This window comes from Bos grunniens, chromosome 14 (assembly GCF_055505025.1).
Source record: "Bos grunniens cultivar Pamir isolate PY7600 chromosome 14, Bosgru_T2T1.0, whole genome shotgun sequence".
In the NCBI taxonomy this organism is placed as follows: Eukaryota; Metazoa; Chordata; class Mammalia; order Artiodactyla; family Bovidae; genus Bos; species Bos grunniens.
In genome coordinates, this window is record NC_141178.1 from 17,027,749 (window position 1) to 17,037,990 (window position 10,242).

Here is a 10,242-nt window from a genome sequence, read left to right on the forward strand (position 1 = left end):
GTTCTGCTTTTTAAAAAATTGAAGTATGGTTGATTTGAATGTTGTGTTAGTTTCAGGTGTACAGCAAAGTGATTCAGTTATACATCTATTTCAGATTCTTTTCGCTTATAGGTTATTACAAAATACTGAGTATAGTTCCCTGTGCTATATAGTAGGTCCTTGTTTGTTGGTACTTCTTTCTTTAAAAGGAAAAAAAAAAACCCTATGCAGCTCAAAATTTAAAGTTGTAATCCTAAAATGTCTTTTATTTTGGTTAATTTAACTAAATGAAAGCAACTTTTAGAGGTTTTTTCCTTAAACTTTGGAATGTAATATATTTTTGCCAGGTGATCTGAAATAGAAAACAGATAAAGATGACTTAGTGGTTAGTGAAACACCAGTCTGAAGCAGACAGCTTACTTTTTTCCCCCCTCTTCATTTCCCCTGGACCAGCTGTTAATGTTTAACCTTCATTTACTCCTTCAAGAGTCATATTTACACTTCTCCAGCAACTCTTTATCCATATGTTCCTTGGCCTTATACATTATATAAGGCTCTTTTAGGGCAACTTCCTAATCTTCTCATTAAGAAAATGTCACACTTACCCCAAATAACCCTATAGAAGATGTCAGATGGTATCACTACTAAAATGACCCCATGGAAGATGTCATCTGATATCAGTTACAGGCTTCCTTTCATTTTTGCCAGTAACGGTCTGCCAGGTTGTTCTCCCCAAATTTAGACAGCTTGAATATTTCCTTTTCTTTATTCAATTGATAGAAAAAAATCTTCTAAAAATACTTCACAATTCACCTGATACCAGATAATGAATTCAGCTTCTTTAAGAGTATCATGATAACAAAGATAATTTTTCTTTGTCAAATCAATTGTCTTATTTGAAACAAGTGATTATTATTTGGTTTGTAAATTTCAAACTGGATTGTTACTGCTTTAAGACTGTAGGGGATGTGACCAGGAAGAATGGAATGGACTTTACCTCTTATCTGATAACTTGCTTTTTCCTAGTTCTTCATTATGTGCCAGATATTGAAGAATTGACAAGTAAGGCTTGGGAAGATTTTTTTTTTTTATGAACAAATCATTTTTATTAGTTTGCCTTGGTCACTTAAGATGGTTATATATTGGAGAAGAAATTAGGTCAATAACTTTTCAAATGGTTCTGTCTAGATTTGGTTGTTGGTTATTAATAGTAATTAGCTCAGTGAAGTTGGACCAAGATTCTTATATTTAAAACTTTGCTGGGAGAAGTATCAAAAACCTCAGATACACAGCTGACACCACTGTTATGGCAGAAAGCAAAGAAGAACTGAAGAGCTTCTTGATGAAAGTGAAAGGAGAGTGAAACAGTTGGTTTGAAACTCAGCATTCGAAAAACTAAGATCATGGCATCTGGTCCCATCACTTCATGGGAAATAGATGGGGGAACAATGGAAATAGTGAGAGACTTTATTTTTTTGGTCTCCAAAATCACTGCAGATGGTGATTGCAGCCATGAAATTAAAAGACACTTGCTCCTTGGAAGAAAAGTTATGACCAATCTAGACAGCATATTAAAAAGCAGAGACATTACTTTACCAACAAAGGTCCATCTAGTCAAAGCTATGGTTTTTCCAGTAGTCATGTATGGATGTGAGAGTTGGACTATAAACAAAGCTGAGTGCCAAAGAACTGATGCTTTGGAACTTTGGTGTTGGAGAAGACTCTTGAGAGTCCCTTGGACTGCAAGGAGATCCAACCAGTCCATCCTAAAGGAAATCAGTCCTGAATACTCATTGGAAGGACTGATGCTGAAGCTGAAACTCCAATACTTTGGCCACATGATGCGAAGAACTGACTCATTGGAAAAGACCCTGATGCTGGGAAAGATTGATGGTGAGAGGAGAAGGGGACAACAGAGGATGAGATGGTTGGATGGCATCACCAATGCGATGGACATGAGTTTGAGTAGGCTCTTGGTGTTGGTGATGGACAGGGAGGCCTGGCGTGCTGCAGTCCACAGGGTCACGGGGAGTCGGACATGACTGAGCGATTGAACTCAACTGAATAATGTACTGATTATCTAATTGAACTTTAGCCCTTCAGTATCACTAGGCTCAAGGGTTCATCTGTAAAATAGATTAAATCATATTTGTCACCTTTGATGGTTCTTTAACATTTTGGTTTGAAAGCTTCCAGATAAATTCTATCATAAAAATAAGTTTAATATAGTACAGCCAATATTAGATCACTGATATCTTTGACATTGCTTAGAGATTTACAAATGTGTGATCTGAGTGAATGTGTCTCATCCTGTCTGATTTATTCTTGGCTCAAGAAACTACTAACTTTTACCAGAATCTACCACTCCTTTCAAAGTAGACCCAACTGACCAAGAAAAAGTTGAATTCAAATTTGATTTTGTCAAAAATAATTTCATTTTTGCACAGGATTAAGCTGTCCCATCTAGGGGAGTTCTATGTAGTGATATGGTGCTGATTCTCAGTTTTACTTACCTTCATTTTTAAGTCTGTAGAGTCATCCCTATGATTGTCTATTTCTGGAATCAGTGTGAATGAAACCTTGCCTGAAAATCCATATATCTGAAGCAAAAGTTACAGTGATTTTCTATCTAATCTTTTGTGACTAATAGAGTTCCCATACTAAATTACACGGTACTTCCTCTCCAGACTATAAATCATTATGCCGACTTTGAAAGTTGAGAGATATTGACAGCTCTTGTTAAAATAAATTACAATCATCACATTTAAACTTACTACTCTCAATTTTGACATCCTTATTGCCCAAATCAGTAATTTTGGCACCAATTCCAAGCTTGTATTTTAACACTTGTTTTATGCTTTGTTCTCATTGAGATTGTAATGCTTCTGAAGACAGGTTCTAGGTGTTATAAGATTTCTTTTTTAATGCTTCACAACACTTGAGTATAGTTTTGGGCATGTGGTATGCACTCAATAAAGATTTCTTCAAATAAACATGAACTGTTTTATTGAGCATTGTATACTTTTCTAGAAATACAAAGAATTAAAAGACATGATTTCTGCCTTTGTGATACCTACATTGATACTAAGCTTCACATAGTTTATTAGATTACAGTCTTTTATGTGTAGTTCTGAAATCCCAGAAAACTTAAATTTTGTTATTTTCTGTATCATATTTAGCAGTAGAATCTAACTCAAGATTAACTCATTTGGTTAATGGTTAATTCAAGTCAAAAAACCTGACTTGAACTGATGTGAAGCTTTTTATATTCTTCATTTATTTCACTTAAGAGGAATATTCATAAAAAGAGGAATATTCTTATGTTTAACTTCAGATATATTAATTATTTTAATTACAGTGGGTATGTTTTGCATAAAATATGTGCTATATTTTTGAAATCTGAAAAATTCTGACTTCCAAAATGTGTCTGACCTCAAGATTTTTGGGAATTGCAGATCTGTGTAACATACAGAAAGTGGAACTTCCCTGGCAGTCCAGTAGTTAACTCTTTTCCTTCCAATGCCAGGGGTGTGGGTTCCATCCCTGATTGAGTATGCTAAGATCCCACATGCCTTGAGGTAAAAAAAAACAAAGCATAAAATAAAAGCCTTATTGTAACAAACTCAATAAAGACTTTAAAAAAGGTTCACATCAAAAAAAGAATTAAGTACAAAAAGTTAAATGCTAAAATATTTAAGTAACAACTGATAAAATAATAGGAGAAATATCTCAAACTATTACTTGGAAAGATGCCTCAAACTTGGTGTCTTTCTTGGGTGTCCCTGCAAATGGGCAGGTGCTCAGTCTTGGATCCCATGGGCCAGAGGCAGATGATGTGGGAGTGTTTTCCTGACATGTTCAGGCATAAGAAGAACCAGAGGATCTGTGCAAACCAAGTTCTTTAGAAAGCAGTGAGGATCGGAACCAGGGAAACAGAGTTCAGTTATCCAGCGGGTAAGAGATAACCTGAAAAAAGGAGCCAGAAAGCCAGTGGACTAGCAGGAGGAATAAAGGGTAAAGTGAGAGCCCTGGACAGTTTCGACAACCCAGGTGATAAAGCTGCAACTTTACACTGTGTAAGTGGATGGCTTTGATAGAAAGTTAGAGTTGGGATGGTCTGGTACAGACAATTGTTGCTGGGATCTGAAAGGGGCCTTCAAAGCTCATTTACTCCTGTACCCTCTCCCTATTTGAAAAACCAGTAACCTGAAGCTGCATGATTATTTTTCAAACATCTAGTTAGTGGTTGAGCCACAACACAAAACCAGGCTTCATATTGCCTATCTGTACTCTTACTACCAAAGAGAGATAATAGTTCAATCTGAAGTGGTCACGAATGATTCTTTGGAGGATATGAGATTTAAATTGAATTATTATAGTAGTTTACTGAAACTTAATTCCCCGTAGATCTATGAATGTTTTTTTGTGTATATTTTTATTTTTTAAAGTACCTTGATACCAAGGACTGTCTTAATTTTTTAAATCCTTAGATGACTTAGGAAGTATTTTGCATATAGTATAGAATAAAAAAAAAATGTGAAGTGGAGGCAGACTGAAAATAAGTGTGCGTTATAGAGGAAAGAATACTGCTGGGTACTGTAAGACCTGAGTCCTAGTCTAGCCCTGCGCAGGTTATCTGCATAACCTCTCTGAGATCTCATTTTCCCCTTGAGAAAGGGTAAGATCAAGTGACCTTTACACACTCTTATTCTGTAATTTAAGTCTGTGTCTGTATTTGCTAGGACAAAATAATTGCTATAACGCATACTAGGTTTAATTGTTAAAGTATTGCAAAGGCATAGATCATATGGGTTTAGATTTTCTGGGGACTTTCAATGGAGAGAGATCTGTCAGTATATCTGGGACATCAATTCAGATGTTTTGGTAAAGTGAAAGTATAAAATAAATATCAACAATGCATTCAACAGTAGTCATTTAGCATTCACTATGTATATGCAAAGCATTGAATAAGACGTGTTCTCTGACTTCAAGCTGTTTAGGATTTAGTCAGAGTTTACTTTAAATAAATTAAAAAAGTAAGTAAACATAACAAGCTCAGTGGAGCTCAGATATGTTTAGCTGGAATGAATCAGCCTCTAAAAAGTGTGGTATGACTGGCCAGTCAACCTTTTGTTGGAACTGTTTAAATTACTTAGCATTTCATAATGTAAATATTTTGATACTGTGCACTCCTTGATTAATATGAGAGTGGTTTACCATCTTTGAGGAAAACTTATAATTCTTAAAAATCAACTCAGAGTATAATGTTTCTGAGTATCATCAGGCATAATATAACTATATCCCCAAACCCCCTCTTCTTAGTCCCAAGCATGTTAGAGAAGTATCATATTCATTTCATTTTATGTTGAATTAACTAATGGTAAAAATATTTGGTTGGAACTGCATAGCATTGTGATTGACTGGGGAACATTTTAATAAAGGAGATCTAAATAAAGATAACATTTTTCAAAAGAAGGATATTGCTTGTGTTTGACTACCTCTTTGGTAAGACATTTATTCAGTCATATCAGTTACTGTAGACTAGAGCATTTGAAGTTACCAGCTTGTGAACATCTTTATGGGATGAACTATTTTGTGAAACTTTCTTGCAGATATTTTCCTAAACAAAGGTTTTTGTTTTTTTTTTTTTCCCCTTAAACTTTTGACAGTATGAAAAAATTTTACATTGTGGCTCAGTGCACACACATATGTAGGTAACTGAAACAAAACCTTCATGAAACAATACTTACCTTACTATGTGCTGTATAGTGAGTTTTAAGATTCTATTCTAATCATTGTATCCTTTTGAAATAGTTGGTCTGAAACCCACTAAATTGATTCAAAATTCCTGAAAGGTCATAACCTGCAGTTTGAAAGGCTTGAGCTAATCTCTGTTTCGAGAGCATTTACTATGTTCTTTCTATTTAACTTTGTTATTCCCCAGTGCCTAGATATGTGCTCAGCATATAGATGGTAGACAAATAGTTTATTGAATGCTTTGTTCCCAATCTAGTTTCAGACATGTTACTGTATCAGTGAGGTTTGTCTGTAACCGTTACATGGAACTGTTGAAAGAGAAAAAAATAATTAGTAATTAGAAGATGAAGGTAAAGCATATATGAGAAGAGGCAGAAGTCATCATTCACTTAAAAAAAAAAAAACCGCGATAACAATGTGTTAGTTCTCTTAAAAGTTATAAAATCAAGTCCTGACTTGTCTTTTTTTCATATGCCACTATTTTAAACTCAGTATTCATTCCGCAAATAATTTTATCTTGAAATTATTCTCAAAAGCATATAGTGACTTTCTCCTAACTGCTTTTATGTGTCTATCTGTGTGTGTGAAGTTCCTCTGATTAGTTGTCTTATTTTTCCAAAAAATATGATCTATATCTTATAAATTTGTTTAACTTATTTTTTATTACCATTCTTCAAATAGTACTCTGAGCCAAATATTATTTATGTGTACATCATGATTTTTTCTTTTTTTTGTCGTCTAATAGTACAAAGTTTTTTTTCTCTATGGTAATGTCTGCTTAAATTTATCTTGAGTATGGTCATTAATAATTTAAACTTTCCCATTCATACTCAATAACTTTTGAGGGGGGATTTTGATAAATATTTTGGTTTCGTATATGTTCAACTGAAATTACATTATATTATAACAGATATTGTTGAACTAAAATTTCTGAAAAGATTGCCTGGTATATCATAGTTGTTAGTTGTTTTTCTTTGTAGCAATAATTTCTATATAGCGTTTCTGTTTAGCAAAAGAGAATTAGTATGATAAAATTTTCTGAGATTTGATTAATCCAAATAAATAAAAAATACATAATTTGTTATCAGATTTGAGCAGGGTTAAATTACATCAGTAGATGAGGTATTTTCACAGCTATTTTGCACTGAAATATTATTTTATAATTATTCTAAAGATTAATGTGTCCTCAGCCATTTATTAAGTTCTTCAGTGGAATCTTCTCTTCTTCTCTTTTTTCAATTTTCCCTCTCTTTTTCTATTTCTTTTTATATCACACAAATACTTCTGTGTTTTATACAATGTAGAAACTCAATGAATATTTGCTGATTAAGTTTAAGCTATTTCCTAAATCATTTAGGAAGTCTCTGATATTAATGTTATATAGTGGATAATGATTCAGGATTAGAAGGTAGACAACTAAATTCTTAATTCTGTTTTTTACTGACTCAGTGATTTTAATCTTTATGTCTTTTATTTTCTTATCTGTAATCTATTTAGAGCCAATAATTACTTTTGCCTTTTGTCTAGTTCATAGCATAATGTGAAGATCATATGAGAAAATTATAGAATGGTTTTTGAAAATTTCAAAGTACTCTTTATGTGTAGATGGTTCATGAGGCCCTTCATGCAAGGTTTTGATTAAATGAAATGATAGAAAATGACCAGCACAATGCATAACACAGAGTAAGCACTTAGTAATAACAGCTGCAGTTGATATGATTTCACTTGTGTATGTACTTTAAAATTTCAGTTATTTTATATTTCACAGTTTAAAATTTAATAAAGCCTAATAAGAACTAATTTTTTGTAAATCTAATTTTCATGCTTTTCATTTTCTGTGGTTCTTTTAACTGGTATCTTCCTCCCTCCAGTCTATTATTTTTCATACCTATTTGCCATTTTATAAATTTTACATATAAAATAATTTATAACTGGATACTTGAAAATAAAAATTCAAAGTCATTCTTTAAATTGACAGCTAATTTATAAGATTGAATATTTTGAGTTCTGTATTTTGTTTTAGACAATTTGAATTGTTAATATGTAATCATATAATAATGGGACATTTGAGTAATGGCAGTTGTTTTGAATTATACAATTTTGGTTAATTATATTTTGCCCTGTAGCACATAAATACAATTTATATTGCATTATTTTTTGTAAGCCATAGATATTTTACCCAAAAGAGGAAGTTTTAGCTAGTTGAAGATAGGAAAGTACAAAAGCAATTTGAACTTAACAGTTTAGATCCCTTTCAGATGATTATATTTTGCTTATTTTTATTTAAAATATCACCATAGATTCCTTCATTTTTTAAAAAATTATCATTTTTTTATTGTTTTCCTTACCAAAAAAGTGATCCCTAATATGACTGGAGCCTTCTTTAAGTATTAAAGGTAATTTATGTTTTTTGCGATTCAAAGTTTTATAATTGTGAGTTATTCAAATGTTTAACTATTCCTAAAAGGAGAAAAAAGTGTGTTCCTGTGTGTGTGTAAGTGAGAGACTTAATTAAATTGAGTCTATTTTTTTTTTCTTTCAGAAACCTTTCCCAAAATGCCAAAAAGAGGCATAGAAAAACATTTACAGCTTTTGTTTCACTTGGTGAACGAGTCAGGAACTGTTTGCACACAATAATCCAACATCAGCTTAAATTGGCTCTGTTTTTACAAGAGCGAGAAAAGATTTTGCTTCCAATTCATGCACAGTATTTTTTGGGGGAGGGGGTTGGTTGGATTTCCTATTCAGCACCACTTTACTTTCATTCTTTTGGTCATTAATCTGTTCATTTAGGAGGAATAAGTAATCAAAACAGTTTTATAAAGTACTTGTGTGTGTGTATGATATTTTGTTGGAGCATCTACAAAAGCAATAAAAGTACTTATTCAAACCCTCAAGATACAGATGGTGTCATTAATGTTTTGAAGGCAGGAAACCATACAATCCTATTTTAAGGAATTGTATTTATTTTAAAGTCAAATAAAAAGTTTTCCCTCCTCTTTAAAGTACCTGACTGGCAAGAGAATTTTTATGGTATCCATTTACAGAAATAAAAATTCTTCTAGTAGACTGAGGTTTGAATACCACATCTCTTGGGCATATAGAGATCTGGGGCTTACTTTGGAGTTAACTTTATGTTTTCATCTACTTACTTGCTGACTTCTTTAAAATGTGTTAATTTTTCATTTGTTTTTCTATTTCTTCGGTATAATTACATCATCTCCTTAACCAGGAGAATTCCTGTCTACTCTTCAACTCTGTATCGTTAATGAAGATCTTTACCTGTGTGTCGTGTTTTCTCAGTACAGGTTAGTACTTGACTTTTGATTTGCTCAGATTCATTATCAGAATTTTTCTGACTGTAACTATCAGTGCTATATTTCTTTGTTTTTCATGTGGTAGTTCATTTCTTGACATTTTTGTATTGTTCTTTCGCCTTTCTGTTCTCTCATTACTTTCTCTTTCATAGGAGTCCTACTGCTGCTGCTGCTGCTAAGTCACTTCAGTCGTGTCCGACTCTGTGCGACTCCATAGACTGCAGCCCACCAGGCACCGCCGTCCCTGGGATTCTCCAGGCAAGAACACTGGAGTGGGTTGCCATTTCCTTTTCCAATGCATGAAAGTGAAAAGTGAAAGTGAAGTCGCTCAGTCCTGTCCGACTCTTAGCGACCCCATGGACTGCAGCCTACCAGGCTCCTCCATCCATGGGAATTTCCAGGCAAGAGTACTGGAGTGAGGTGCCATTGCCTTCTCTAAAACCCACCAACCAAACAAAACAAAATACCCACAACCTTTCTGCTTCCTGAAAACCTTGACCCTCTCCCTTTTGAGTTTCCCTTTTATTCCTCCCTCAATTATTACTACTTTGAAAATTACTTGGAACCTCTTTTAATTCCACAAGGCCATGCTCTCTTTATTCCTAACATTTCTCAAATCTGCACCTTCTATATTAGCGTCAATATAGTTCCCAGAGTCAAGAAAGTGATCTCTCTAAATCACAAACATGAACAAATTGCTTCTCCCTAGGAAAACATTTAATAACTCCCCATCACCTACAGAAGAAAATTAATCTTAGCATTCAATACAGTAATCTATCCCATGCCTATCTCTGTAACACTTATTTTGGAAATAAAAGATTACACATAATTCCTGGAATTTATTATGATGCTTTCTTGCCTCTGTGCCTAGCTCATGGTTTTCTTTTGTGTGAAACTTTTTCTCATTCCTTGATTAGCTGCCTGGAAAGGAAGATTTTCATCTTTCAAGACTCTGCTTGGACTTTGAGGAACTTTTACTGGCAGGTCATATGACACTTTCTTCTTTGATTTTCCATTGGAGTTCTTATGCATCTCTCTGATAGCACTTATCTGTTCATCTGTTGCTATCATTCATTGGAAAATGAGCTTGTTGAAGGCAGGGGCCATACTGAAATTGGTTTTTGTGACTGAAAGCGTTGATAAAATATCTGTTGAACTTTTCTCCACTCTGTGTAAAAGAAGTTGAATG

The 10,242-nt window shown here is 33.6% G+C and overlaps 1 long non-coding RNA gene across 1 annotated transcript; it reads left to right on the forward strand.

Moving 5' to 3' along the window:
• Window positions 1-5,617: 5,617 nt before the first annotated feature.
• Window positions 5,618-9,891, forward strand: LOC147359107 (uncharacterized). The gene is made up of 2 exons (XR_015140531.1): window positions 5,618-9,044; window positions 9,206-9,891. It is a non-coding gene; the product is annotated as an uncharacterized LOC147359107 (long non-coding RNA).
• The last annotated feature ends 351 nt before the right edge of the window (window positions 9,892-10,242 follow it).